This window comes from Petaurus breviceps, unplaced genomic scaffold (assembly GCF_028583685.1).
Source record: "Petaurus breviceps papuanus isolate PSGF00001 unplaced genomic scaffold, PetGlider_PUasm1.0 207, whole genome shotgun sequence".
Taxonomy (NCBI): Eukaryota; Metazoa; Chordata; class Mammalia; order Diprotodontia; family Petauridae; genus Petaurus; species Petaurus breviceps.
Window position 1 is genome coordinate 5410404 of NW_027185850.1, and position 10246 is coordinate 5420649.

Genomic DNA, 10246 nt, shown 5'->3' on the forward strand with positions numbered 1-10246 from the left:
GGGGGGGGGGGGCCCTCTGCTCCCCCGCACCCCCCCCCCAACACCGCCCTTTAATGGCCTCTTTTTGGGTAACTGACAGAACGCGGGCCCTTCGGGGAACCTCCGTCAGGACCCCTGCGGGCTCGGGGAGCCGGGGTCAACCCCGTCCCCAGGGGTTTTTGTTTAGCTGGTGCACGTTTCCCAAGTTCACTTTCATCTAGTTGGGGGCAACTGAGGGGCCCTTTGACATCTCTGCCTTAAATAACCTCAACATTAAAGTTTCAATAGCAGAATCCAGTCTATAATCACTAACTTTTAACCTTTTAAAACTTGGTTTTAAAACAACCAGGTAGCGTGTGAAATTACTTAACGAAGGAACAGTATCTGGGGCACACAAATATTCTCTGGGATCACTGAACCACGCAACTCCAGCTAACAACGATTTAAGTACCTGGAGAGGTGGGAATGTTTTCTTTTGGTCTTTGTATCTCTACCTAGGTTTAGCACAATGCCAGGTGAAGTATACATTTAATACCAAATTCTTTTAATTTTGACAGTTATCTGAAAATACTCAAAATGCCAGCATTTGGACATTAAAACAAAAAGCCCGAACTCACCTGCTAATACACAGTTTTCATCCAATGAAATTAATATGCAGTTCCTATCAGATACAGTTTTGAAGAATCCTGTGCCTTTCTATGGGTGCTCTACAAATGAAAGATACACACTATTCAGGCACAGATAGGACGATCCAGGATTCCAGCTCACCCGCATGGGAGACCACGGTCCAAACGGATTCGCTGCAAGCCTACACATTGTACCTGCCCTTTCAACTAGCCACAACGCAGCACATTGTACACACTCATTAAGCACCTACTGTGTGCCAGGCGCTGTGCTAAGCAAGCGCTATCGATGCAAGTACAAAGAAGGAAACAATCCTCTGCACAATTGTAAGGGCAGAGCCGACAAACACATACAAGTAGATACAGCATAAATAGAAATACACAGTTATGGTAACCGGCAAGGGGAGGGCACTAGCAGTTGGGGCAATGTAGGAAGTCTTCATGCAGAAGATGCTGACTGAGTTCCTTGTTAAAGGAGGGAGATAATCCCAAACACTTGGGCCAGTCAGTGCAAAGACACAAAAGGGGGACTGGCATCCTGTGGGAGAAACAGAAAGGCCAGGCTGGCTCTATTTTGGAGTGTGGGAGGTGGAAGCAACATCCAAAAAGACAAAAAACCCCAAGATTATGGGCAGGTTATGTAGATTAATAAAACCTATTTTATCCTAGAGGCAAAAGGAAGCCACTGAGGAGTCACAAGGTCAGATCTCTGTTTAACTAAAGTATTTTGGCAGCATTATGCTGGATGGACTGGAGGGGCTGGTAAGACACTCGAAACTGAGAGACCTAAGGAGGCTGATGCAATAATCTAGGTGAGAGGTAATTAAGGTCTGAACTAACGAAGGGGAGCTGGAAGTGAGAGATGTGGACGTATAATGGATAAGATCTGACAACAGATTGGATATGTGAGTGAGGGAAAGTGAGCTTATGAAACTGGGAGACTGGAGGGTTGGTGGTATCTTTTGACAGAAAGAGAAGTTTGGAAAAGAGTTTTGTGGGGGTACAAACATAATGACTTCATATTGTGGACATCTGAGTTTAAGACGACTCTAGGACATTCAGTCTGAAACTACAATCAACAACTGATTATGTGGGGTTGAAGTTCAAAGGAGGAAACTGGAGTTGGATATGGAGTCGTTGGCATAGAAGATGGTGTCTCTACGCACAAAGATGTACACAGAAAAGCTTTATACGAGCAGTATGCCTTTAATAATGTTTAACTGATTAAAACCTATTATTTTTGTTTTTATGTTCATTTCAACAGCCCACAAGCATTTATTAAGCACTTACTATGAATAAGTCAGGCACTGTGATGAGGAACCAGGCATTGTGCTAAGTGCTAGGGATACAAAGTGAAGGAGGAAGGAAAAAAACGAGGTCCCTAATCTCAAGGAGATCACATTCTAATGGGGGAGACAACAGGAAAACAAGAACAAGGAAGACTGAAGGGTCCAGGCCTAGGGAACAGTCAGGGCAGACGTACATAAATACATGGAGTGTCTGGTGCTGTGAACTGTGATTTTATTTCATTTTAGCCATGTTTTAATTCTGGAAATATGTGGAACAATGAGACAGTATCTAACACCTTTTTTCAGACCTATCAGTAAAACAAATCCATCTTGATTGCTTAGACATAAAATCGTATTTTGAAGTCTGATGCTAAGGTTTTCTTTCCTTATTCCCTCAAATTTTAAATGAGGGACTCAGCATCAGTAGAAATCAGAACTGAATGGTCACAGATGTCCTCTTAAAAAAATAAGGACGATTTGTCTGTGTTCAAAACTGGCATGGATCTGAATATTTGTTTCATAGTTTCCCCCTCTCTTCCATGCCATATGTCTATATGAGGTGCAGAGGGCAAGATGCCTTCATTTTGAACCTAAATTGGAAAGGAAAAAAAAAAAAAGGATGGGACTGGTTTGGGCATTAACTTATTCCTGCCCACACCCCATAAGTATGGGCTTGTTGACTGCCAAAATATTTTTAAGGTAGTGTGTAGATCTACATCCAAAATTTTCTAGACATTAATAAGTTAATTTTCTATGTAAGTTAGTGGAGGAAGCCTTGACCCAAGTCCTTAGTAACACCGTGACATTTAAAAAATGTATATCCCTAATTAAAATGTTTCTTGAATGAAACCTGAGTTGAAATAGGGCCATCTGAAAACCTTTTTATAACAGTAAAACAAAATAAAACAAAAAACCAAATACAATAGATCTCAGAACATTATGAAAATAGTTTTCCCAGACTAATTTTAATACTATTCTTATATGCATAAGCATAATGATAACTCTTTTGAAATTTAACTTCATTCTTTTTTGTCTTTAAAGAAATTTATATCTCTTAGGAGGGTGAAAATAACCTTAATTTTTTTTTAAACACATAACACCGAGATAGCAAGTGTCCTGAAGCCAATCCCATGTGATTCTGGCACTACAAGGTAGACAGCAGGTACCTGTAGAGGTTGGCTTTTTGTGCTGTTACGCATAATTGGGGGGGGGGGGGGGGTGTGTGTGTTATGAAATAGTCATTTACCCATTACTTATTAAACATCTATATATGTGCAGTAATTGCCCCTATAAAGAAGCAAATGTAAAAAAAATCCCTTTTCTATCGATGTTTTCTTAATAAAATCATAAGGAAGTTTGTTGCAGACAATGTATTTCTATTTGAACCTATATTTATGGTAATTTCATTTCATGATTTAACAATTTGTTAGCTATCTAAATAAATATTCAGGTGATGCCTGACTTTAAAGGATTTATGGAAATCCTAAGTAGAAAAATATGAAGTGCTTTTTTCATTTTTGTTTCTTTCTAAGATGACGCCTGAATATTCATCATTTCATATCTGGCACTCTAAACCTACCTTTAAAAAATTAAAATGCATATAAAAGTAAATATTAAGATGGCAGGCTCAAAGGGTTGACTACCAAAGAAGACACTTTTTAAAGTATCACGTTATTCATACAAATGAGCATTCCAAAAGAACATATTCAAACTATTTGAACTGCAATACTAAAGTGAATAAAGTAAACTAAGACAATTTCTTAAATTTGCTTTAAAATTAAGTTACACACTCACAAACTATTTTAAATGCCAGTATGAAAACCAATAATTTCAAATGAATATGAATTTTTAAGATACTGCCAATTTCCTTGAAGTAACAAGAGGGGTTTATAACTTTATTAATTTTCACTGATAGAAAATGGAATGGAATGGTATTCTGAGTAAGCCTCTAACAGAAAGGTTCTTAACCTTTCTTTATTATGGGCCTTTTAAAGCAGCCTTAGTGCCATTAGCGGACTTCACAAATCAAGGTTAGTTATAGGCTTGATTGTATGTATTGCAAATTATTATTACAAAGGAAAACAAATTATATTGAACTATAGTTACAAACATTATTTTTAAAACAAATTCATGGACCCAAGGATAAGAACTACTGCTCTAATACAATCAGGTTAAATGTTGAAAATATGAAAACCTTTCACTAGACATCATTTTGAACTTTAATGGCTTAGACTACTACCAGCATACACATTTTCATGTTTAATGAAACAAAACCTTCCACTGGATGCTATTGTGCATATGACAATGCAGAATACATATGTTAACATGATTTAGTTTGGGGTAAGGTAATATTGGTCATCATCAAACAAGCTGTTAAAATACTAGGGACTACCTAGTACCTAGTAAGTGCTAAAGAAAAATACTGGTCTTTGTGGCCCAAAGAGGAGGACTTTTCTCAAAATGCCCAAGGCCCAAACAACCAAAGTTTACTTTACAATTTTATCCAAGGAGGCAAATCCTCACCACAGAGAATTTTGAAACTCTAAGATCCCTTTGTTTTCTTTGGGTTTCCACCTCCTCTAGTCCCCATAAAATGTGGATTACGGTTTGCTTCACATAATAATTAACTCTGATTAGAGGTTTAGTCTATCCAAATCCTAACTAGGGAACAGAGGGGGTGGGGTGTGTGTGGGACAAAAAAACAAGAAAATGAGGGTAATTAAAAAGAAAACAGAAAGGCCCCTGGCAGCTAAAGAAATAAGTCAACTATACCTATTTTAAAAGCCTGAGATGATCAACTTGGTTTGAATTCCAAAATTTATTTAGATGGCAATCAGTTTTTATGCACATCCCTCCAGGGCCAATAATAAATATGCTTAATTTTTAAAAAATCACACTCATCATTTGCAGGATTAAAACCCTAGTAAGGGTCCCCACCCCCCATCCAAATATGCTTTACAGCACAGCGTCACACTCATGCCAGCCAAACTCCTGAATACAGCCAAAAGCAGATAAAAAAAATTTAACTGGGACAAGTTTAACAAAATAAAGAAAACTACAGCACAGATAATGCTAATTTGTAGTTTTCTAAGTCAATTAGAAAGGTTGAAGGGATTCATTTCTATTTGAGTTTGACAATACAACCTTAAATTAATTTCTAAGTAAGATTACAGAGAACAGAAGTTCTAATGCTAACGTTATAATGATCAAACTGTATAATGCTACGACTTTTTAATCCAGAGAGAAAATGTCATGCTTTAGAGGCACAGTCTTATCAATGTTTGCCCTTCATTTTGTTTTGCAGGGATTAATCAAGGCTAAAAGATAGGACTATGTTCTAACTTCTCCATTCCCAAACTGTACTTTAAGAATTAGTTTGAGACCTCTTTTCTGAAGAAAAACACCTATTCTTAGCCCGTAAAAAAAGAAACCTGAATTGCAACCACAACACACTATATAAACAAAATAACTATAGTTTTTAAGACTTTTTATTTTGAGACAGTCCCATCCATGGAAAATACGGTTATATGAATAATCTAATTACAAAATCTTTTGGGGGTGAAGATCCCTAAATTACTGAGGCCCAGAACTTAACATGCCCCATGCAGAACTCATGATCTGCACCCCCCCCCCCATCCATGGGTGTTCTAAACACCATTCTTTTAGGCACCCAATGCACAGCCTCAGGGTGCAATAATCCTCTTCTCCTTCACCCCTTATAGCCAATCAAAGTCCAGGTCTTGTCATTTTGTCTTCACAATCTTTCACATCCTGCTGTTCCCTTCTTTACCTTCAAGGCCACACACAGCCTAGGGTTAGGTCCTCATCAACTGCTGGTCAGTCTGTATGGCAGGAGCCTAACTGCCTGGGTTGGTTCTAATTGCCAAATCCCTTTGTCCACTCTCCCCTCTCCTTCTAAAGCACAGGTCAGGTGCCCTTACTCCTGGGGGTGGGGTTGGGGGGAGTGGGTCTCCATTCCCTCAAAGATAAAATATAAACTTGGCATTTAAAATTCTTCACTTCCTGGCTTCACACCCCCATCCTCCCCATTACATAAACATCTTTGTCTTTAGGTGGGCCCAGGACACCCAGACTGGCCTACTTTCTCTCCCTGAGGCAGGACATCCCATCTCCGACCTCAGGGCATTTGCCTAAATGCTCCCTTGGCATTCTAAGGGTAGGGATTTCTGGGTAGTCTCCCAGCACTATCTCTTCCAAGAGGCTATTCCTGAAAACTGCCTCCCTTCGACCAAATGGCCCACATTCATGTCCTGCTTAGATGTGCCTGTGTGTTATATAGGAGGTGAGTTGGTCTTTGCACTGGCCCAGTGCCTGCTGGGTTGAAACGGGGTGTTTCATAAATGTCTGCAGACTAAATTTCCCTGCAGCCCCAGCAATTCTTTTTCAAAAAGACAGTAACCCAACACAACTTTTGATTTTTATATAAGTTTGTTTTCACCTTAAAATAACTTCCATTTTATTTAAGTTCTATTTTTCATCCTCAATTAAGTGGGAAAGAACTAGCTGGCAACATGTAAGGGATAATCCAAGGCTGTTTTTTTTTAATGTTAGGCCCCACATCTTTTTCATGGTGGAAAGAGTTTAGAAGCTCTAAGCAGACTGAAAGAGCATTTCACATATCTGAGGCAAAACTATAGCCTTGTAGAGCAACTGACTTGTTTATCAACTGGAAAAGTATAAGTGCCACAAGGTGACTAACATTCTTACAAGGACACAGAACAGTAATTTATTTTGTTGGCAAGGGAATATTTTTGTATATCAGGGAAAAAACTACAGGAAAAGTAGTAGCATTACAGTCTCCCCTTGAGACTACAAGTAAAAATGTATCAACATTTGTTGCTATCATAGAAATAAGACACTTAGGGAGTAAATAGATGTTTTTTTTTTAAAGGCAGATTATCTGTACAGACAAAAAAGGAGGGTTAGTTTAATCTGAATTTTCATCTGAGAACTTATTTTGGAAAATGAGAAACTGGGGGCCCAGGCTATGAATATAACTTTTGAAAGAGAGAACACACAAAAATATGTTCTCTTGATAGTTTCATTTTCAGTTCAGGTTCATTTAAAGCAAAGATTCTCAAACCTTTTTTGTATCAGGGTGTCTTTATGATCTTAAAAATAAATGAGATTTGTTTAGTCGGGTTGGTTGTCTACAATATTTATAAGACATGCTAGAAATTAAAAATATTTTAATATTATTATGCAAATAGTTTTCCTCTGTCACACAAGGTAGGAATGGTGCAGGACATTTGAACATTTTATTCAAGGAAAAACTAAGTAGTGAGGCAGGATACTAAATCAGAGAGAAAGCCTAGGAGCTAGGAAGCTAGGGCTTCAGTATATCCTCTAAACACAGACTGTCGAGGTGACCCTGGGGAAGTCATTTAACCTCTGTCCTATACATAGCTCTCTCAGACTGTGGTGTTGGAAAAATGAAACAGATGATCTGCTTTGGTAGAGGGGCCCCCTTTTCTGGAAGCTCACTATACCAGGGAAACGACAGGTCCATTCCTTTACCTAAAAAGTATATATGAATGTAAAACAAAACATTTAATATGAAATGTACCGTGTTTCCCTGATAATAAAAGACCTATCCCGAAAATTAGCCCTCCCCTTACTGTGTAAGATTCCTCTAAAATAAGCCCTATTGAGATTGCTACTGTAGTGAAGGTGATCTCCTGCACTACACGCTACATTATGGTACCCTCTGTATGCACCGTCCCCCTCCCCCCGTGAAACGCACGCTGCACTCCAAGCTGCATCCAATCAGAGCTGCAGCAGTGAGAGCGTCATCCTGTTCTTCCCCAGTGATTTGCTTGCTGGCACCATTGAGAGCAGTGCCGCGGAGGAGAGCTGAGGCAGGACAACATAAGCCCTCCCCTGAAAATAAGCCCTCTGGTGTTTTTCTTTCCAAAAAAATTAATAAGACAGTGTCTTATTATCGGGGAAACACGGTATGTACATATATATATATACATGTGTTATAAGTATATATCATTAAACACAAATTAACAACCCTCATCAAAATAGGAATTATATCTGATCATTATTAAAAATAAATGTAAAAATTTGCCAAATGATTCACTTTTTAAAAGTTAATTGAGAAAGGTAAAGAAATATTTCATATGTTATAAGTAAAATGTTCATGTTGTTGCCTTCTCCAAGTCAAACCAAGTTTGCCCTCCAGACTGGAAACAATGGCATATGCTTGGGTGGAAAATTAGTTCAAGGCGATTAAAGAGTTTTCCTTTTTAAAAAATGTAAATATAAATACAATGTTGTAAGGAGTATAACTTTAACAAATGTGTCCAACTATGGTTACTTGTTGTATTTAAATGTGTTATACTTAAGAGCTGTCTCTAGAAGGCTTTTGACATTCTTTGGTGAAATAGAACAGTAATATATTGGCTATTTTTTTTTCATTTAGAGAAAACAAAAGTACAGAAATCAAAAGCATTTGAATGGGATTGCTTAAGAAATTTGTGAAGTCTGAATTCCCCAGCAATCTTAACGTTTTGAAATGTTGCTATTAATAATGCATTTTAAACCTGTTTCAGTTTTATATGTTAGAAGAAACTACAGTGTCTATGCTGAAAAAAATGCCTTTAAATAAATACTAATAATGCAGCAAGATGCCACACCCGGGTATGCACACAGACATACCCCCCCCACCCCCAATTCCTCATTGATTTTGACACCAGTTGGAAAGGTTTCATGTAAAGGCAGAGAGTTTTTTGTCCTAAGTTCAGAGTGTTTGATCTCTCTCTGTCTCTTACACTCACACACACGACCAAGATGATCATTATCATTATTATTTTGCTGAGCAACTATTAAGACGTGGAAGGAATGCAATGATGAAATTATAGCTGTGCTGAAGTATTTTAAACAAGATTCATAATTTAAAAAACCAAACAGCACTCCCCAACACTGAGCTAACTACTGTCAGTATACCTGCTTCACTAAAGTTTCAAGCTGACTGGCTGTGAAAATTTCCATCAACTCACTATAAACACTTTGGTAATTTTTCCAATATTAATTTAGCTGAATGACAGAATATTTCATCCTTGCACACCTGCTCCCAAACCCACTCCTCTGGCAAAACATTACTTTAAAAAGTGAAACTAGTAAAAAACTTTAGAAGCACCAATCCACAGCAAGCATTTAATAACTGCCTATGGAGTGCATGGGGCATCTTGCTAGGTGCTGAGTTTAGAGACGTATCTGCCACAGGCAGGGCCACAGATGTGGAGGTGGAAGGGACCTCTTGTCCAACTCTTACACATAATGAAGTTGAGGCTCGAGTGAAGTGATTTGCCCCAAGTCACAGAAATCGTGACTGTCGGAGGCAGGATTTGAACCCAGAACCCTCCGCCTGCAGAGACAGTGCCTTTCCGCGTCCTCTCGGGAATTCCGGACAAAAAACTAGCCCAGTCTCAGCTGCTGGGACATCTCGGCGCGCTCCCGCCTGCGCCGAAGTCCGTGACGCTTTGGAGGGAGCGGGATGGCTACCTCGGAAAAATAGCCGCTCGGACGCCTCAGACAAAGGCGGTCGCTCAAGGTCACGAGGGAGACAAAAGGGTTCTCTCTGCCCTCTCCAGGCCCCGCTGGGACCCCCCGGAGGCTCTCCGGAGTCTCCGCCGGGAGCGCCCCGGTAGAGACCAGCCCGGCCGGCTCACCGCCCGCGTCTGCGCTGGTCCGGGAGGGAGGGGGGGGCCCCGCAGCCCGCCTCCCAGCCCCCGGCCGCCCGCGTCCTATCCCGGTAGAGGAGCCTCCGGCGGCCAAGTGACGTGCCCAAGGTCACCTGCCCGCTCCGCTCCCCCGGGCCCCTGCGGCCCCGCCGCCCGCCTGCCTTTGTCTCCTGCCCGCGCCGACCATCGGGGCCCGAGAGCGCTCGGGAGCTCCGGGCCCGGGGGGTGTCGGGCGCGCGCCTCCCCGCCCGCTCCCGCCCCGAGCCCGGCCTCTGCTCCGGACGCCTCTCGGGCTAGCTCGGCGCGGCCTGCGGCCTGCGCGCGCTTCGCGGGGCCTTCCCGGCCGCCCCAGCTCCCCGCTCTCCGTCCCCGGCCTCGGCGGGCCCAGAGGCCTTCCGTCCGCCCCCATCCCCGGCCCCCCCCCGCCCCGGCCCGCGGGGGGGGGGGGCGCTGGAGGGGCTTGGTCGGGGCCTCGACGCCCACTTACCTGAGGAGGACGATGGCTCTGAGGAACACGCAGTCATCCCCGGCGATTCTCCAGGATCCTCCTTCCTGCCTCCCTCCCTCCGGGCCGCAGACGCTGCGACTTTCGTCACAGCCGCTCCGGCCTAACGTCACCGCGCACAGCGCGTCCGGGCTCGGTGTC

At 41.7% G+C, this 10246-nt stretch overlaps 1 protein-coding gene across 7 annotated transcripts in view; it reads right to left on the bottom strand.

The window, feature by feature from the left end:
• LOC138164865 (serine/arginine-rich splicing factor 11) overlaps positions 1 to 10203 on the bottom strand; it is a 38489-nt gene extending 28286 nt beyond the window's left edge. For 3 of the 7 annotated variants that reach the window (XM_069092788.1, XM_069092791.1, XM_069092787.1), the window contains exons 1-2: positions 10088 to 10202; positions 597 to 686 (exon numbers count right to left, since the gene is read on the bottom strand). The gene's annotated coding sequence lies outside the window, so the exon portion shown is untranslated. Of the gene's footprint in view, positions 1 to 596; positions 687 to 10087 lie in introns of all 7 variants that reach the window. The other 4 variants (XM_069092793.1, XM_069092790.1, XM_069092789.1 and 1 more) reach the window with 4 other exon arrangements.
• Positions 10204 to 10246: the final 43 nt, after the last annotated feature.